Consider the following 18,390-nt stretch of genomic DNA (forward strand, 5'->3'; position numbering starts at 1 on the left):
CATTCATTCAATAGTATTTATTGAGCGCTTACTATGTGCAGAGCACTGTACTAAGCGCTTGGAATGTACAAATCGGCAACAGATAGAGACGGTCCCTGCCCTTTGACGGGCTTACGGTCTAATCGGGGGAGACGGGCAGACGAGAACAATGGCAATAAAAAAAGGGGGCTCGTGGTCTTCACCCCGATTTACAGATAAAGGAACCGAGGCCCAGAGAAGTGAAATGACTTGCCCAAGGTCACTCTGCAGACCTCGACGGAGCTTCCAACAGCCTTCAAGTAGTGTAGGACTACGGAGGGGACAGAGATACTTGAGAGCAGGGGTTTTTCTTGTGGGCTACAGGCAAGGAACAGATCTGACTTTCAGTATGTGGGTGGCTTTTGGGTTTTTTTTTTTCTAGTACATGTACAGTGGTTAATGTCTGTCTCCCCCTCTATACTCTAAGCTCGTTGAGGCCAGGGAATGTGTCTGTTACATTGTTGTATCGTACTCTCCCCAGTGCTTAGTACAGTGCTCCGCACACAGCAAGCGCTCAATAAATACCAACGTTATTAAATGCGATTGACTGACGGATCGACTAGATTGTAGGTGGGAGTACATGTCCGTGAAGTATTTTTTAGAGCTTAGTATGTGCCAGACACTGTACTGAGTGCTGGATTCGATACAAGCTAATCCAACAGGCCACAGTCCACGTACCACGTGGGGCTCGCGGTATCAATCCCCATTTCAGAGGAGGTAACTTGAGGACCAGAGAAGTGAAGTGACTGGCTCAAGGTCACACAGCAGACAACTAGCGGAGAGATTAAAACCCAGGTCCAGTGCTCCAGAGCAGCAGTGTGGCCTAGGGGATAGTGTACAGGCCTGGGAGTCAGGACCTGGGTTCTAATCCCAGCTCCGCCACTTGACCCCTCTGTGACCTTAGACAAGTCACTTCACACCTCAGTTTCCTCAGGCGGGTTATTTCACACCTCAGTTACCTCATCTATAAAATGGCCATTAAGACTGTGAGCCCCATGTGGGAGGGGGACTGTATCCAACCCCATTTGACACAGGAATGAATCGATGTATTGCCTGGTACCTACCCCAGCGCTTAGTACAGAGCCTGGCACATAGTAAGAGCTTAAAAAATACCACAATGATTATTATTAGATCCTTCAACTCTCGGGCCCAGGCTCTTTCCATTAGGTCACACCGCTTCACTGGGGCTCCAAGCTAAAGCAATGAGACAGTGCATAAGCCCTCTGGTCAGTTCCTGACCCTTAGGCCTCGATGTCTTTGGTGTAGGGCAAGGGCCGAGGAGCTGGCAACCCTCAAGAGAAGGGGAAGTTCAAGGGAAATCCGGATTGGGCAAGGGGGGGGGGAAGAGGTGAGAGACGGGGACGGGAGTCGCAAGGGTGACTCACTCCCACACACCAGGATTCAAATGGCAGTGAATCCGGAGGACCACTTATCCGCTGTGTGACCCTGAGCAGGTCACTTCACTTCTCTGTGCCTGAGCTACCCCATCTGCAAAATGGGGATTAAGACTGTGAGCCCTAAGTGGGACAGGGACTGTGCTCCTCATTAGCCAGTACTTACCCCAGCGCTTAGAACAGCCATAGTAAGCTAACAAATGACATCTACTGTCCTAGGGGTGGCCGGGATCGCTTACTAAACACGAAGATTCAAGATAATCAGGTTGGACGGCCCCCGGCTCACGGTATCTCGACCACAACTGGCATATTAGTCAAAACCGTCTGGCAGCAAACCTCTTGCTGAGCAGTTCCTCCTCCCCGTCACAAACATCCCCCTCCCGTCCCAGGGAAACGCAAGCCTCCACCCCACCCTCCCGAGAAGATGTCATTTCCAAGGGAGCTGAACCTCGAATTGCTCCCCTTATCGGGAATTTATTTTTGTGCCAGTCCGCCCTTAGACCGTAAGTCCCTCGCAGGGAGGGATCACGTTAACCACTGGGAAACTACACGTTACCTCTCCAGAATGAGCTTACAGTTTAGTTACACTCAATACGGTGCACTGGACAAAATACTTAATACTACCGACTGATCGATTGATTAGAGAAAGGAAAACCAGAAAGCCAGCAATGGTTTAGCAATTGTTTATTGTCTTCTGTGCTTATTACCGACTCGTCCGGAAGCCTGGAGGAGTTGTGTCACTAGAAGACGGCTTGCTCGATCTTCTCTCCACCTAAGCAGGTCAGCAGGTCTCCCACCTGGTAAAAAAAAAAAAGCGATCAGATTGTCGAATCCAAGGCCTCAATTCACCACTCTTATCCCACTACCCAAGAGATGGAGGAGTCTGAGTCATTCCCAGTGGAAAGAGCCCAAGCTTAGGAGCCAAGGATCTGGGTTCTAATTCCGACTCTGCCTGTTGTGTGACTCTGGTCAGGTCACTTCACTGTGCCTCGGTTTCCTCCTTTGAAAAACGTGAATTCAACGCCTGCCCTCCCTCTTACTTAGACTGCAGGCCCCTATGGGACAGGGACTCTGCCCCAGTGCTTGACACATTATAAGCGCTTCGACAAGTACCCTAGTTATCTCCTGGCCAACCAAGAGGCCTTGGCAGCCCAAACGTCTCAGCCCACCAGCACCTCCAGGGACCCAAACTTTACTAGTGCCTGAAATTCCTATAACCTTGCTCCGAAGGTAGAGCAGAGCAAGGCCTCAAACCATCTCAAGGCTACTGTGGCAAGCGCTTCAGGAATGCTCAGGGTCACAGAGGAGGGACTCTGGTATGCTGGAAGCCTCGCGCAGCACATCTCTGTGCTGGTCCCTCCTGCCACCCCCACCCCAGACGAGCAGGGGGACGCACCGACCGACTCTGTCATATCGTCCTCTCCCAAGAGCTCAGTACAGCGCTCTGCACACGGTAAACGCTCAATGAATATGATCGTTTGGAGAGCCCGTGGCCCTGATCCACCCGGTCTGGGACGACCCACCTCCTATTTACAGGAGGGGAGAAAGAGGAGGGACTGACCCGAAACAACGACGGTCTTTAGGGTTAGGGGCCGGGAGGCTTGGGGGGAAAAGCAATTGGGCTGGGAGATTGAGGCTGTGGTATTAGGTGTTCAGCACCTGCAGGGAATAAAGGAAAGGTTCAGATAAATACCATACAAATACCATCATGATTTATAAAGGGGAGGGTCCCAGGAGGATAAACGATTGTCTGAGATTTCTATAACCTCTCCCTGGAAGGGGGCAGGGAGAAGCCTCAAACCACCCCAAGGCTGCTCTGGCAAGCACCAAAGGAATACCCAGGGCCACGTCAGGCCGAGACATGCTGGTAGGCTTGCGAGAAAGGGGCTTTTCAGCCCGGATCCATCCCCACGCCCCCCTCCCCACTACTCCTTACCTAACCACATGGCGTAATGGACAGAACACGGGCCTGGAAGGCAGAAGGTCGTAGGTTCTAATTCCGGCGTCACCGCATGTCTGCTGTGTGACCTTGGGCAAGTCACGTTGCTTCTCCGGGCCTCAGGTACCTCGTCTGTTAAATGGGGATTGAAATTGAGCCCCAAGTGGGCCAGGGGCTGTGTCCAACCCGATTTGCTTGTAGCAGCCCCGGCTATTAGTACGGTAAGCGCTTAAATACCACAATTATTATTATTTCTGTCTCTGTAGCACCAGGCAGCCCGGGTTCAAACAGGTAGAGCGTGGCCTGGTGGCTAGAGCCCGGACCCGGGTTCTAATCCCGGCTCTGCTGCTGAGTGACCTCGGGCGAGTCACTTCACTCCTCTGTGGTCTCTTGTGTAAAACGGAGATTAAAACTGGGAGCCCCACGTGGGACGTGGACTCTGTCCAATTTGGATTACCTGGTATCTAACCCCAGCGCTTAGTATAGTGCCTGCATTAAGCGCTTAAGAGATAACACAAAAATCCGGGGGGGCGGGGAGGGGCGCTGGTAGGGCAGGCAGGGCTCAGCCTAGATCCACGGGTGAATGGGTTCAAGGGGGCTGCTGACCCACTATGGCCCACAGTTAATGGGAACTCACACCGAGCAGCATGGCTCGGTGGAAAGAGCCCGGGCTTGGGAGTCAGAGGTCATGGGTTCGAATCCCGGCTCTGCCACGTGTCAGCTGCGTGACTGTGGGCAAGTCACTTCGCTTCTCTGGGCCTCAGTGACCTCATCTGTAAAATGGGGATTCACTGTGAGCCTCACGTGGGACCACCTGATGACCCTCTATCTCCCCCGGCGCTTAGAACAGTGCTCTGCACATAGTAAGCGCTTAACAAATGCCAACATTATTACCCACGAGCCGGCGGGGAGTATTTTAAGCTGGGGCAATGCCAGGGGATTCCCTGGCACCCGCATCCAGGCGCTCACCAGGCTAGCAGGCATCATCCGGGTGGCTTCGAGGGCTCCTCCATCGCTGGCACCTAGGAGGGGGCAAGAACAAATGAGCGGGGGCGACCGGGCACCCGCACCACGTGGCCCTCCAGACCCTCGATGCGGGGCCGAAGGTCCTACCCGGTCCGCGGCCGCCCCCCGATCCTTATCCTGAGGCAGCAGTCGGCGGGAAATCACCGGCATCAAGGATGGATGCGGATTAAAGACCTCCTCCCAAAATGACCCTCCAACTCCCGCAGCGGCCAGGTCTCCACCGCGCTTCCCGCCCCGCCGGCGTCTGACGTCATCACGCCAATCCCCGCCCTTGAGGGCGGGCTGCGCATGCGTGCTTTGGTTTCCCGCGCCGGGCCTGCTTTCTTCTTTTTTTGAAAACAATTGGGATTTATTGCCCTTCTCATTATTACCGTTGCTATTATTAATAATGGTAATAATAATAATGTCGGTATTTGTTAAGGGCTTACTACGTGCAGAGCACTGTTCTAAGCGCTGGGGGAGATACAGGGGAATGAGGTTTTCCCACGTGAGGCTCACAGTCTTCATCCCCATTTTACAGAAGAGGGAAACTGAGGCATAGAGAACAATAATAATAATGTTGGTATTTGTTAAGCACTTACTATGTGCAGAGCACGGTTCTAAGCGCTGGGGTAGATACAGGGTAATCAGGTTGTCCCACGTGAGGCTCACAGTTAACCCCCATTTTACAGATGAGGGAACTGAGGCACAGAGAAGTGAAGTGACTTGCCCACGGTCACACAGCTGACAAGGGGCAGAGTCGGGATACGAACCCATGACCTCTGACTCCCAAGCCCGGGCTCTTTCCACTGAGCCATGCTGCTTTTCTAATAATAATGTTGTTATTTGTTAAGCGCTTACTAGTCACAGTGGAGTTTGGTAGGCACTTACTTCGGGTCAGGCACTGTTTACAGAGCTGGGGAAGATTGAAGATATTCAGGTCACAGTCCCCTTTCGTTCGTTGCGTCGTATTTATTCATTCAGTAGTGTTTGTTGAGTGCTTACTGTGTGCAAAGCATTGTACTAAGCGCAGGGGAGAGTACACTGTAACAATAAACAGACACATCCCCTGCCCACAACTAGTTTAGAGTCCTTATCCCACACATGGCTTGCCATCTAAGTTGTGGCTTAGTGGAAAGAGCCCGGGCTTGGGAGTTAGAGGTCATGGGTTCTAATCGCATGTCCGCCGCTTTCCAGTTGGGTGATTGTGGGCATGTCACTTCACTTCTCTGGGCCTCAGTGACCTCATCTGTAAAATGGGAATTAAGACTGTGAGCCTCACGTGGGTCAACCTGATGACCCTGTATCTCCCCCAGAGCTTAGAACAGTGCTCTGCACATAGTAAGCGCTTAACAAATACCAACACTATTATTACTATTAATAAAAACTGTGAGCCCCACGTGGGACGGCCTCATCACCTTGTATCCCCCCCAGCGCTTAGAACAGTGCTTTGCACATAGTAAGCACTTAACAAATACCACCATTTATTTTTCGCTTAGACTGTGAGCCCGTCATCGGGTAGGGATTGTCTTTATCTGTAGCCAAATCGTACATTCCAAGCGCTTAGTACAGTGCTCTGCACCCAGTAAGCGTTCAATAAATACAATTGAATGAATGAATCTAAGTAAGAGGGAGAGTGTGACTCAGTGGCAAGAGTACAGGCTTGGGAGGCAGAGGGCCTGGGTTCTATTCCCGACTCCATCACTTGTCTGCTGTGCGACCTTGGGCAAGTCACTTAACTTCTCTGGGCCTCAGTTACCAAATCTGAAAATGGGGATTAAGACTGTGAGCCCTAATGTGGAACAAGGACTGTGTCCAACCTGATTACCTTGAGTCTATCCAGCACTTAGAACAGTGCTTGGCACATAGTAAGCACTTAGCAAATACCATAATTATAATTCTTATTTTCTAGCAATCTCCATTTTACAGTTGCAGGAACTGAGGCACAGAGAAGTGAAGGGACTTGCCCCAGGTCACACAGCAGACATTTGGTGGAGCTGGAAGTAGAACCCAGGATCCTCTGACTCCCAGGCCCCGACTCTTTCCCCAAGGCCATACTTTTTCCTTTCATCCCTGTCCTCCTGGACACTGACCAACCCTAGTGGCCCAGAAGTGGCGAGTGTGATCTCCCACCCGGCTAAACATTTTCAAGGGTTCCTTCTAGGGCTATGAAGATTCAATCGTATTTATTGAGTGCCTACTGCGTGCAAGGCACTGTACGAAGCACTTGGAAGAGTTCACTGTAACAATAAACAGGCACAACGGATGCTCCAGCAACACGTATCAGTCTTACAACAATGATCTTGTAGTCAGCGCTCAATAAATACCACTGATTGATCGATTGATTGATAGGGGACTGTCCCTCTCCTCATCTGTCCGGAAAGGTCTGTCTGGAGATGAGTCAAAGCTGTCCCATATTTCAGTGACGTGGAACCAGAGAGAAACCGAAGGCTGCTTTGCCTGGCAGATCTCTGAGCACGACAACCTCCGAATCCAGTGATGTTCTTGTCACTGGGGATAATGACAACTAGACCACCACATTTTCAAAGTCACTGCAGACTTAAAATGTCAAATTACATAATCACTTGAGAGCTGGCACCGTTCTCCTTTCAAATTAAGCACACCGCTTGGCAGGCTTTGGTTTAAGCTTCCTGCTGTCGCCTCATCGGTTATCCTTCTGGGGGGGGGGGGGATTTGCACAAATAAGATATAATTAATTAATTATTCCTCCCACCCCAGCAGAGGCCCAAAGGAACCCTAGGAGTTTTTGTTTCTTTAATGATATTTAAGCACTTATGTGGCAGGCACTGTATTAAGTGCTGGGATAGATACCAGATAATCATCTTGCACCCAGTCCCTGTCTCACGGTCTTCATCCCATTTGACAGATGAGATAACTGAGGCACAGAGCAATGAAGCGATTTGCCTAAGGTCATAGAGCAGACAAGTGGCAGAGCTTATAATCATAATAACTGAGGTATTTGTGAAGCGCTCACTATGTGCCAGGTACTGTTCTGAGCGCTGGTGGGGGATACGAGCGAATTGATCCGAGAGCTGGGGTGGATACAAGCAAATTGGGTTGGACACAGTCCCTGTCCTGCAAGGGGCTCCCAATCTTAATCCCCATTTTCCAGATGAGGTGACTGAGACACGGAGAAGTGAAGTGACTGCCCAAGCCCGTACAGCAGACAAGTGGCAGAGTCGGAATCAGAACCCATGACCAGAAGCAGCGGGGCTCAGTGGAAAGAGCCCAGGCTTGGGAATCAGAGGACGTAGGTTCTAATCCCGGCTCCTCCACTTATCAGCTGTGTGGCTTTGGGCAAGTCACCTCGCTTCTCTGGGCCTCAGTTCCCTCATCCGTAAAAGGGGGATTAAGACTGGGAGCCCCACGTGGGACAAGCTGATTAACTTGTATCTACCTTCGAGCAGTGCTTGGCACATAGTAAGTACTTAACAAATATTATTATGATTATCTGACTCCCAGGCCCGTGCTCTATCCATTACGCCATGCTGCTTCCCTACCCCAGCGCTTAGTACAGTGCTTGTCACATAATAAAGACTTAACAAATACCACTGCAAGGCACGTCCAGTAGACGGGCTCGACCAGCAGGGGGCGCCCTGAGCCTGTCCAGAGGCGCCCGTTCCACTCAATCAATCAATCAATCAATCAATGGTATTTATTGAGCGCTTACTGGGTGCAAAGCACTGTACTAAGCGCTTGGGCGAAGACAAGAGTTGGTAGACATATCCAATAGGGGCCTTAAAGTCTAGAGGGGGAGGGAGAATACAGCCTAGAACTCAATCAATATCATGTATTAATAATGATGATGGAATTTTTAAGCGCTTACTAAGTGGCAGGCACTGCACTAAGCCTCGGCCGGACACAAATAAATCGGGACTGTCCCACGTGGGGGTCACGGACTCCATCACCGTTTTACGGAGGAGGAACTGAGGCCCAGGGAAATGAAGTGACTTGCCCAGGGTCACACAGCAGACAAGTGATGGTGTGTGGATTAGAACTCGTGACCTTCTGACTCCCAGGACTGGACTCTAGCCATTAGGCCATGCTGCTTCTCCTTCGTGCAAAGCACTGTACTAAGCACTTGGGAGAGAATACTATAACTATATAAAACTATACTACGCTAGAGAAGTAGCACGGCTTAGTGGAAAGAGCCCGAGCTTGGGAGTCAGAGGTCCTGGGTTCTAATTCCGACTCCACCCATGTCTGCTGTGTGACCTTGAGCAAGCCACTTCACTTCTCTGTGCCTCAGTGAACTCATCTGTCAGACGGGGATGACGACTGTGAGCCCCACCTGGGCAACCTGAATACCTTGTATCTACCCCAACTCCAAACACCAGAATTATTATTAAAATAGTACTTAAAAATACTGTCGTTATTATTATTAAATACCATCATTATTATTAAACAATAATAGAGAAGCAGCATGGCTAGGGGAAAAAGCCTGGGCTGGGGAGTCAGAGGACATGGGTTCTAATCCTGGCTCCGCCGCTTGTCAGCTGTGTGAGTTTGGGCAAGTCACTTCACTGGGCCTCAGTTCCATCATCTGTCAAATGGGGATGAAGACCGTGAGCCCCACGGGGGACCACCTGATCCCCTTGTATCCCCCCAGCGCTTAGAACAGTGCTCTGCACGTAGTAAGCACTTAACAAACACCACTATTATTATTAAAACAATATCTTGTATCTACCCCCAGCGCTTAGAAGAGTGCTTGGCCCATAGTAAGCGCTGACCAAACACTGTCGTTATTATTAAAATAGTAGCCATCATACTATCATCGACTGTATTAAGCAGCGTGGCTCGGTGGAAAGAGCCCGGGCTGGAGAGTCAGAGGTCATGGGTTCGAATCCCAACTCCACCCCTTGTCAGCTGTGTGACTGTGGGCGAGTCACTTCACTTCTCTGGGCCTCAGTGACCTCATCTGTCAAATGGGGATTAACTGCGAGCCTCACGTGGGACAACCTGATGACCCTGCATCTCCCCCAGCGCTTAGAACAGTGCTCTGCACATAGTCAGCGTTTAACAAATACCAACATGATTATCATTCTAATCCCGCTTGTCAGCTGGGTGACTTTGGGCAAGTCGCTTCCCTTCTCTGGGCCTCAGTGACCTCATCTGCAAAATGGGGATGAAGCCTGGGAGCCTCACGTGGGCCCACCTGATCCCCGGCGCTTAGACCGGTGCTTGGCACCCAGTAAGCGCTTGGCAGATGCCCCCCTCATCCTGTTCCCTCACGTCCTAACCATGGCAACCTGAGCGTCGGCGGGGGAGGACTGACGTCAGTCCTCCCGGGCGCGCGGGGCCCGCTGGGAAGTCTACGCCCCAAAGATGGCGGTAGGATTGAAAAGTTGCTGCCGAGGCCGGCGCCGCGAGCTCTTGCTGAGGGGCCGCGCGCGCCCAGAGAGGGGGAGAGGACGGCGCGCGCTGGAGGCGGCGGTTTCTATTGGCTCCCGGAGGGCGGGAGGGGGGGGCGGCGCGCGCTGGAAGCGGCGGTTTCTATTGGCTCCTGGCGGGAGGGGGCGGCGCGCGCTGGAGGCGGCGGTTTCTATTGGCTCCTGGCGGGAGGGGGCGGGGCTGCGGGCGGGCGGGCGGGCGGGGGGGGAGGGGCCTGTCCCCGGCGAGGCGGCGGCCGGTCGGGGCTGAGGGGGCCCGGAGGGGGCATGTAGCCGGCGGGGGGCGCGGGGGCGGCCGAGCCGCGGCTGGGATGCCCCGGGGAGGAGGAAGGAGGAGGAGGAGGAGCCGCCGCCGCCGCCGCCCGAGAGAGACATGGAGGAGGAGGGCAAGAAAGGGAAGAAGGTAAGAGGCGACGACCCCCCGGTCGGAGGCGGGAAGGGCTGAGGGGGGACGACGACGACGACGCCCGGAAGAAATCGTCGGAGAGGCGCGAGGTAAGATGGAGAGGCGACGCTTGGGGTTCTTCCAGTCAAGCCTTTCTGAAGGGGGAGTCGGCAGCGCCGGAACCCCGAGGCGTCAGTGAGGGAACCGAAGCGGGCAAGGTGAAAGGAGCCGACGGTTCGGAAGGGCTACGGGGGAAACCCTGGGAAGCGGAGGAAATTCATCTCTTCAGGGAGCCCTTGCGGTGTGCGGAGCCCTGGGCGAAGCGCTTGGAGTGGACCGATCGGGAATTGAGGCCAGACAAGATTGGGGGGCAATTTGCATGGAGAAATCCCACCCACACCCAAGGGTTAAACACCGTCTCCTTGAACTGTCTAATAAACGTGCATATAAATTGGATATAAGGCATATACAGTGCATGTAATGCGCGTGCATTGCATGTAATGCGCGTGCATTGCATGCAATGTGCGTACATTGCATGCAATGCGCGTACATTGCATGTAATGGGTGTCCATTGCATGTAATGCGTGTCCATTGCATGTAATGCGTGTCCATTGCATATGCTGCATGTACATTCGTGGCTCAGTGGAAAGAGCACGGGCTTCGGAGTCAGGGGTCATGGGTTCGAATCCCAGCTCTGCCACTGGTCAGCTGTGGGACTGTGGGCGAGTCACTTCACTTCTCTGGGCCTCAGTGACCTCATCTGGAGAATGGGGATTAAGACTGTGAGCCCCACGTGGGACAACCTGATTCCCCCGTAACTACCCCAGCGCTTAGAACAGTCCTCTGCATATAGTAAGCGCTTAACAAACACCAACATTATTATTATTATGGTGATGATGCGGGTACACTGCATATGATGCACGTACATTGTATATAATGTATATAAATCGAGACAACTTTCAATCTAGCTGGCCTCGCCTCCAGCGTGTGAGAGCTGGCGGTTCTTCGATAACCAGAAAACCCACCCGGGGGGGGGGCAGAGAAAGGGGTGGTCGAAGGTTGGGGGGGGTCCTTGAAAAATGCGCGGCTTGGTAAGAGCCAAATGGGTAAAAGGTTCATTTCTAAAAAGCTGCTGTTAGCCTCGATCTTTGGTCCAAGCTGAGTGAGGCTCTTCCGACCCATTTGGTGTGGGCCGTTGGCTTGTCATAGGCTCCCAGGTGAGGGATTTGGAGGATTGTAAAATATTTCGGCACTCCAGGCGGGAGCTTAGTTGGCGTCGCCTGAGCCCTGACAGTCACATTCCCAGGATGTCGCTAATTGTGGGACTGGAGAGATGGGTTCAGCCAGGGAATATACCAACAGCTGAATGACCAGCTCTGGGGGATGGGTGGTGGTAATAAAATATAAAGTCGCTTGAAGTAAACTTTTCATCTTGTGTTGCTTGAGTTCCTGTAGTTTCCATTGTTTTGTCTGTGAACATTCATACGCATGCAGATAACAATGTTGGTAGTTAAGTGCTTACTATGTGCAGAGCACTGTTCTAAGCGCTGGGGTAGATACAGGGTCATCGGGTCGGCCCACGTGAGGCTCACGGTTAATCCCCATTTTACAGATGAGGTCACTGAGGCCCAGAGAAGCGAAGTGACTCGCCCACAGTCACCCAGCTGACGAGGGGCAGATCCGGGCTTCGAACCCATGACCTCTGACTCCCAAGCCCGGGCTCTTTCCACTGAGCCACGCTGCTTCTCTACGTCGTATATTTGTTCTGCCTCTTCTTATGACGGCTTTCTTTTTTAAAGTACTTTTCTGTGTGGGGCAGCCCATTTCAGATAGACCCCTCGCTCTCCCCCCGCAACCCAACCGAAGTTTCAGGGCATCTGTCAGTGTCTTGCTTCAAAGGGTTTCTTGATAGTTTCTGGATGGCTTGTCCTCCACGTTTCATTTGCTCAAGTAACATAACCAGAATCGTGTATATTTATAATTACCGCCGATCTTGCCAAAAACCTCATTAAAAACCCAGACTTCTCACTAAGGCCATAACTTGGAATACACCAGGTCGATGGCGATCGTGTATTCTATCCTAGGGGTATCTGTAAACCCTACGTTAGGAGAGAAGCTCCGCACTGGAGGAAAAAAATGTAGTCGCCTAATCCCCGGAAAAATTTGACCCAGATGTTATTAACCAAGTTTGTTCTCTTTGGATGTCCGATAACACACCTGTAACACGTTGGATGAAGTTTGGGGGTGGTGTCTTGTTCTTACCTGCAATAGCCATCACATAGATGGCAGCAAAGAACACCAGAAACATTTCTGAGAAATATGTACCCAATGTACGTGCTAAACATTATGCGGATCGAACCAAACTGGGCATTTCAGAAGCGCTTCTTCGTTCGTTGCGGAGTCATCCTTAGCTCGTGAAATTTGGCTCTTCGTTTTTCCCAAACGGGGCTGAAGAAAAGACCTGGTTCACAGCGCCACATTGCTGAGGAAGAAAGCCCGATTTGGGCATTTTATTTCCTAAAAAAAAACCCTCTTTCCGTCTTAAAAATGGGATAATCCTTTTGAAGAAGTGAAGTGTTTTCGTGATCCGCGGAGGAGGATTTGGAAATGTGCCGTCAGAACCGCGTTAAGCTACTTTTAGAAGGAGTAGTAGCGATGACGTTAAGCGCTTGGTGCAGAGCACTGTACTAAGCATTGGGAGGGTCCCTGACCCCAGGGGGGAGGGGCGCTGACGATCGGAGAGGGCTCTGGGGGGCTTAGAGGGGAATAGTAGGGATTTCTCTGGCATTAGCCTGAACGGTGCGTTCTTCTGTAACGCGGGAGTTGTGTTCCCAAAAGACCACCCACTCGCAGCAGAAAACCTGTGCTAGAATAGGTGGGCCGTGACTCGGTACCGTGTGCCTACGTAGAACCGTCATCAAGCCACCTTCATTCTTAGGATTGGTGAAATAATTAATGGATGAATCAAGAGTGCACAGTTTTTTCCCATGTCTTTTGTCCCGTAAGGCTTCTTCTTAGGTCCAGTAACCCTTAAAGACGAGATATTGGAGCTGAGATATTGCCCGAGAGTTAGATGATAACTTAATATTTATAATAATGGTAATTGTTAGACATTGTCAGGCACTGTTCTGAGCGCTGGGATTGTATATAAGTTAATCAGGTTGGACATAGTCCCCGTCCCACATGGGGCTCACGGTCTAGGGAGAGTAGTAAAGTGCTCTGCACACAGTAAACACTCAAATATGATCGAATGAAGGGGAGAACAGGTTTTGAGTCCCCATTTTACAGATGCGGAAACTGAGGCACAGAGAAGTGAAGTGACTTGCCCCAGGTCACACAGCAGACAGGTGGCAGAGCCGGGATTAGAACCCAAATCTTCGGACTCCCAGGCCCGGGCTCTTCCACCAGGCCACGCCGCTTCTCCGTCTACCTCAGACTGTTATGGTTATCGCTCCTTCGCAGCTGGTTCCATTTTGAATCGACTCCTTTATGAAACGTTTGAAATCCTTAATTTCACTTTCATTAAACCCATTTAATTTCTTGGCAAAGTGGAATTTTCTTTCTCATAGAAGTATGTAAATCATAGAAGTATGTAAATATAGAGCTCAGGGAGCCTCAGCGACGGTCTAATTCATCCCTTCCCTGACTCCACGCTCCCCTCTGAAGCCCACGGACATTTCAAACCAAGCGGAACTAAGCGACTGAGGGGAAACTAGGTTCCGGTTCGCGGGGCCTGCGATCCCTGTCGTTCACGACGAGCTCCGTCGAGGCAGGAGACCACCGAGACCGGGAGCAGCGTGCATCCGAGTGGAGGAGTCAGATCTTAAAAGAAATTCCGAGGAGGGAAGGAGCGAGGGGAAGAGGGAGGTTAGTTGAGGTGAAAGCAAAGAGACCCTGATTTGGGCGCTTAAGGAAAGAAACATAAGCAGAAATGGAAACGGTGCAATTCGGTTAGGTGCCACTGGAGATTCTCGAGTCAATCGATCGTATTGAGGATTTATTTTGTGCAGAGCACTGTACTAAGCTCTTAGGAGAGTACAATATAACCAAGTTGGGGTTCTAATGGTCTTTATGGTATTTGTGCTTAATATGTACTAAGCACTGGGGTAGATACACGCTAATCTTTTCCTTCTTTCACTATTTAGTGGTATTTAAGCCCTTACTGCGTGCCGGGCGGTGTTCTAAGTGTTTGGATAGATACTAGCTAATCAGGGTGGACGCAGTCCCTGTCCCTCATGGGGTTCACAGTCTTAATCCCCATTTTACAGATGAGAGAACTGAGGCACAGAGGAAGTGAAGTGACTTGTCACACAGCAGACATGTAGTGCAGAATTAGAACCCAGGTCCTTCTGACTCCTAGGCCCATGCTCTATTCACTAGGCCACGCCGCTTTTAATGTATATTAATGCTAGGACAGTGCAAGTGCTCAGTTCAGCGCTCTACACCCAGTAAGCGCTGAAATGCCCTGATGATTAATCTTCCCTTGGAAACTGCCCTGGATGAAGAACAACAATGTTTTTTTTCCAAGCTTAATATGTGCCAGGCTTTGGGGTAGATCCAAGATAATTAGGTTAGACGAGGTCTCTGTCCCACATGGGGCTCACATTCGAAGCAGGTAGGAGAACAGGAACCTAATCTCCCTGTAACAGTTGAGGAAACTGAGGCACGGGAAAGCAAAGCGACTGGTTCGAGGTTGCACAGCAGTTAGATTAGATTAAGATTAGAACCTGGATGTGCCAATTCTCATAATAATAATGGTGGTATTTAAGTGCTTACTATGTGCCGAGCGCTTTACTAAGTTTAAGCACTGGGGTGGATTCAAGCAATCAGGTTGGATGCTATCCCTGTCCCCCATGGGGCTCACAGTCTTAATCCCCATTTTCCAAATGAGGAAACAGGCCAGGAAAGTGAAGCGACTGGCTCAAGGTCCCACAGCAGGCAGATGGCAGAGTTGGGATTGGAACCCAGGTCCTCCAACTCCCAGGCCCGGGCTCATTCCATTAGGTCACACTGCTTCTCTAATGGACCTAGAGGACACATAATACTTAGCATTTAACCTAAATATCTTCTTTTTCTCCATCGGAGCTCTTTATCCTAACCTCTGTCTCTTTCACTTACCCCTAGTCTCCCTTCCCCTTTTGCGGTTCTCCCTCTGCGCCCCAGGTTGTTGGGGATTGAAGGATTCTCACCCTCCTTACCCGAGTGAGGCGGGGAAACTAATAACTATGGTACTTGTTAAGCGTTTACTATGTGCTAATCGCCGGGGTAAGTGCAATCCAGACGGATCGGATCGTCCCCGCCCCCCACGGTGCTCCGAGTCTCGAGGGCCATTCCAGATGCCCAGGGATCCGGCTGGGTCCAGTGTGACTGCCAACCCCTGGAAATGTGCTGGGTGCTAGAGCTCGCTGCGGGTCCGGACGCGAGCGGAAATATGACCGTCGGCCTTCGTCTCTATAGCCTGAGCCGCCGAGGCGGGCGAGGCTCATGTCTGCCGACTGGACCTACTCCGCCAACCGCTTAATGCAGTGCCGTGCTCACGACGCTCGATAAATACCACTGATCGATCGAGGGCTTTCAATCCCTCGGTTGGCCGAATCTGTAAATCCACTCGGTACCTTCTCCGCATTCCAGACATTGCGTTCCCCCGATGTGGTGTCTGCTTGCTCGCGTTTTATGATTTGGTAAGCTCTCACTATGTGCCAGGCACCGTACTAAACGCTGGGATAGTTACAGGGTCATCAGGTCGGACAGAGTCCCCGTCCCACGAGCTCACAGTCTTAATCCCCATTTTACAGGCAACGGAACAGAGGCCCAGAGACGCAAGGTGTCTTGCCTGAGGTCGCCCGGCAGACCAGTGGAGGAGCTGGACTCTGATCCCGTCCCCTTTTTCCTATATCCCAGTTTTCTTCCCTCTGCCAGCCTTTCCACCGTGAGGCCGTCACCACCAACCTCTATTCAGAGTTTCATCATTCCGTACCTGGGGTCCGCCCACCACAGTCCCCTTGAGGACAGGGACCTGGTCTAATTCCCACCTGGTTATTCTCTCCCAGCACTTAGAACAGTGCCCAGTGTGCAATAAGTGCTTGATAAATACTATTACTCCCTCTTCCTCAACTTTCCAGAAAGTCCCAACCCCTCTGAGAAAAGCAGATTTACCCCTTTGCCCGTAAAGAATCATTTAATAATGGCATTTAAGTGCTTCTTAGGTGTTTGACACTGTTCTGAGCGCTGGGGTAGGTACGAGTTAATTAGGTCGGGCATGGTCCCTGTCCCTCATGGGGCTAATTTTCTAAATAGAACGAGGATTTAATCCCCACTTTAATCCCCATTTCTAGTGCCGGCAAGCTAATTAGCTTGGACGCAATCCATGTCCCATAAGGCCTTATTGTCTTAATCCCCATTTTACAGATGAGGTAGCTTGAGGCACAGAGAAGTTATGACTTGCCCAAGATCTCACAGCGGACGTGGCGGAGCCGGGATCGGAACCCAGGTCCTTGTGACTCCCAGGTCTGGGCTCTGGCCCTATTACCCTATTTATTTTGTTAATGAGGTGTCCATCCCCTTGATACTATTTATCGTGATGAAGTTGTCGTGTTTTTGTCCGTCTCCCCCGATTAGACTGAAGACCGTCAGTAGGCAGGGATAGTCTCTTGTATAACATAGTAAGCACTCAGTAAGTACTATGGAATGAATGAATGAACTAGGCCAAGCCACTTATCCTTCCCCTTCCCAGGAAGCTTTTCAAAAAAAGATAAAGGGGAGGGAGAAGTTCTTTGCTTAGATGTCAAAGCCCCCATGATGAAATGTTAATTCCCTCACCCCCCACGAGACTGATCTGTAAAGGCAGTTATTTGTGAGATTGTGCTAGGAAAGAGAACAATGGATGATGGGTTTCAAATGTTCGGGATTGATATCTTCCCGTCCGGTGACCCCCGTAGGAAGTCAGGACTTTGGCTTTCTATTTTGGTCGTGGGTTCCGTAAGCAGGGGAGGAAGCGGAGAGCGGCTGAGGTAATTTTGGAGAGAGCCACCGGTCCGGCTGGACAAATCCTCTGAATTCCCCTCCTCCTGGCAAATCCAACTAAACGTACCCTCACTCTGTAAAGATAACTTTTCACCAACTGGCAGGATATTGGTTGAAGCTTGGGGTAGGGCAGTTGACCGATTCCTGTCACTGAGCCTTGTTGCTACTAGGGCAGGGACTGTATCTGTTATTCTGTTGTCCTCCCTCAACCTCTTAGTAGAGTGCTTTGCGCACAGTAGGTGCTGAGCGAATGAATTAACTCGGGCAGGTGCGGGTGAGGAGATGGAGAACGAAAGGGGCCGATTCTGCTGAAGCCGAACTTCGAACATTATTACCACGACGGGGAAGGGCTCGTTGCAGGTCGGCTCCTTCACAAAATGTAGTTTTCCTGTTGGGGCTTGTTTACGAAGCGATCGTGAGAACTACTCCCAGGCCCTGCCAGTCTGGTAGCGTTCGGACATGGCGCTGAACGTTTTCTCGGAGGGCAAGGATTGCTCATTTTAGGAAAGAGGGGGAGAAGTCAGTCATCGGTGGCGTTTATCGAGCGCTCACTGCACCAAGCGCCTGGGAGAGGCCAAGATAACGGAGTTAGGTGACGCGTACCCTTCCCACAGGGAGCTTACAGTCTAGAGGGGGAGACGGACATTAAAATAAATCATGGACATAAACGCCGTGGGGCGGAGAGTGGGGTGAATGAAGGGGACGGAGCCAGGTGGAAGGGTCACGCAGGAGGGAGAGAGAGGGTTGGCGTTAGAGGACGTGCTGGGATGGAAGAGGAAATTGAGCACTTACTGTGTGCCGAGCACTGTACTAAGCACTTGGGAGAGGGCAGGGTAACCAAATTGGTAGATACGTTGCGTGCCCCCAAGGAGCTTACAGTCTAGAGAAGAGAAAGGAAGGGAGGTGGGTCTAGAAGACAGAAATTACCTCCGAATTATGAGAGTCAGCAGCACAGGGAGATAAGGCTTGGGAAAGCCTAAGGTGGATTGTTAACTGTATAGAACCGATGTTTTGCCGTTTTTTATTTCAACAAGTGTTTTGAAGGGTTTACCTCAGAACATTTAATTTCAGGCTAGTAAAACAGTCTCGATCTAAAAATTCAGGGCGAAATGAGTATCTGATTACGGTTATCATCTGGTTTTGGGTGTCTGAGGTACCTGAGAAACTGGCGCTGTTGTTGATGTTGTTCTAAAATAGTTACAGTGGGTGGATAGG

General features: G+C 51.1%; 1 long non-coding RNA gene and 2 other non-coding genes across 3 annotated transcripts; all 3 read right to left on the bottom strand.

Annotated features, from left to right (window-relative positions):
• Positions 1 to 2,079: 2,079 nt before the first annotated feature.
• On the bottom strand, positions 2,080 to 4,610 carry LOC103167360. The gene is made up of 5 exons (XR_005660706.1): positions 4,465 to 4,610; positions 4,321 to 4,373; positions 3,349 to 3,483; positions 2,974 to 3,071; positions 2,080 to 2,209 (listed from the first exon to the last, which is right to left on the bottom strand). It is a non-coding gene; the product is annotated as an uncharacterized LOC103167360 (long non-coding RNA).
• Positions 2,609 to 2,748, bottom strand: LOC114816293. The gene has a single exon (XR_003764058.1). It is a non-coding gene; the product is annotated as a small nucleolar RNA SNORA9 (small nucleolar RNA).
• On the bottom strand, positions 3,157 to 3,291 carry LOC114816292. The gene has a single exon (XR_003764057.1). It is a non-coding gene; the product is annotated as a small nucleolar RNA SNORA9 (small nucleolar RNA).
• Positions 4,611 to 18,390: the final 13,780 nt, after the last annotated feature.

This window comes from Ornithorhynchus anatinus, chromosome 13 (genome assembly GCF_004115215.2).
Source record: "Ornithorhynchus anatinus isolate Pmale09 chromosome 13, mOrnAna1.pri.v4, whole genome shotgun sequence".
Classification (NCBI taxonomy): Eukaryota; Metazoa; Chordata; class Mammalia; order Monotremata; family Ornithorhynchidae; genus Ornithorhynchus; species Ornithorhynchus anatinus.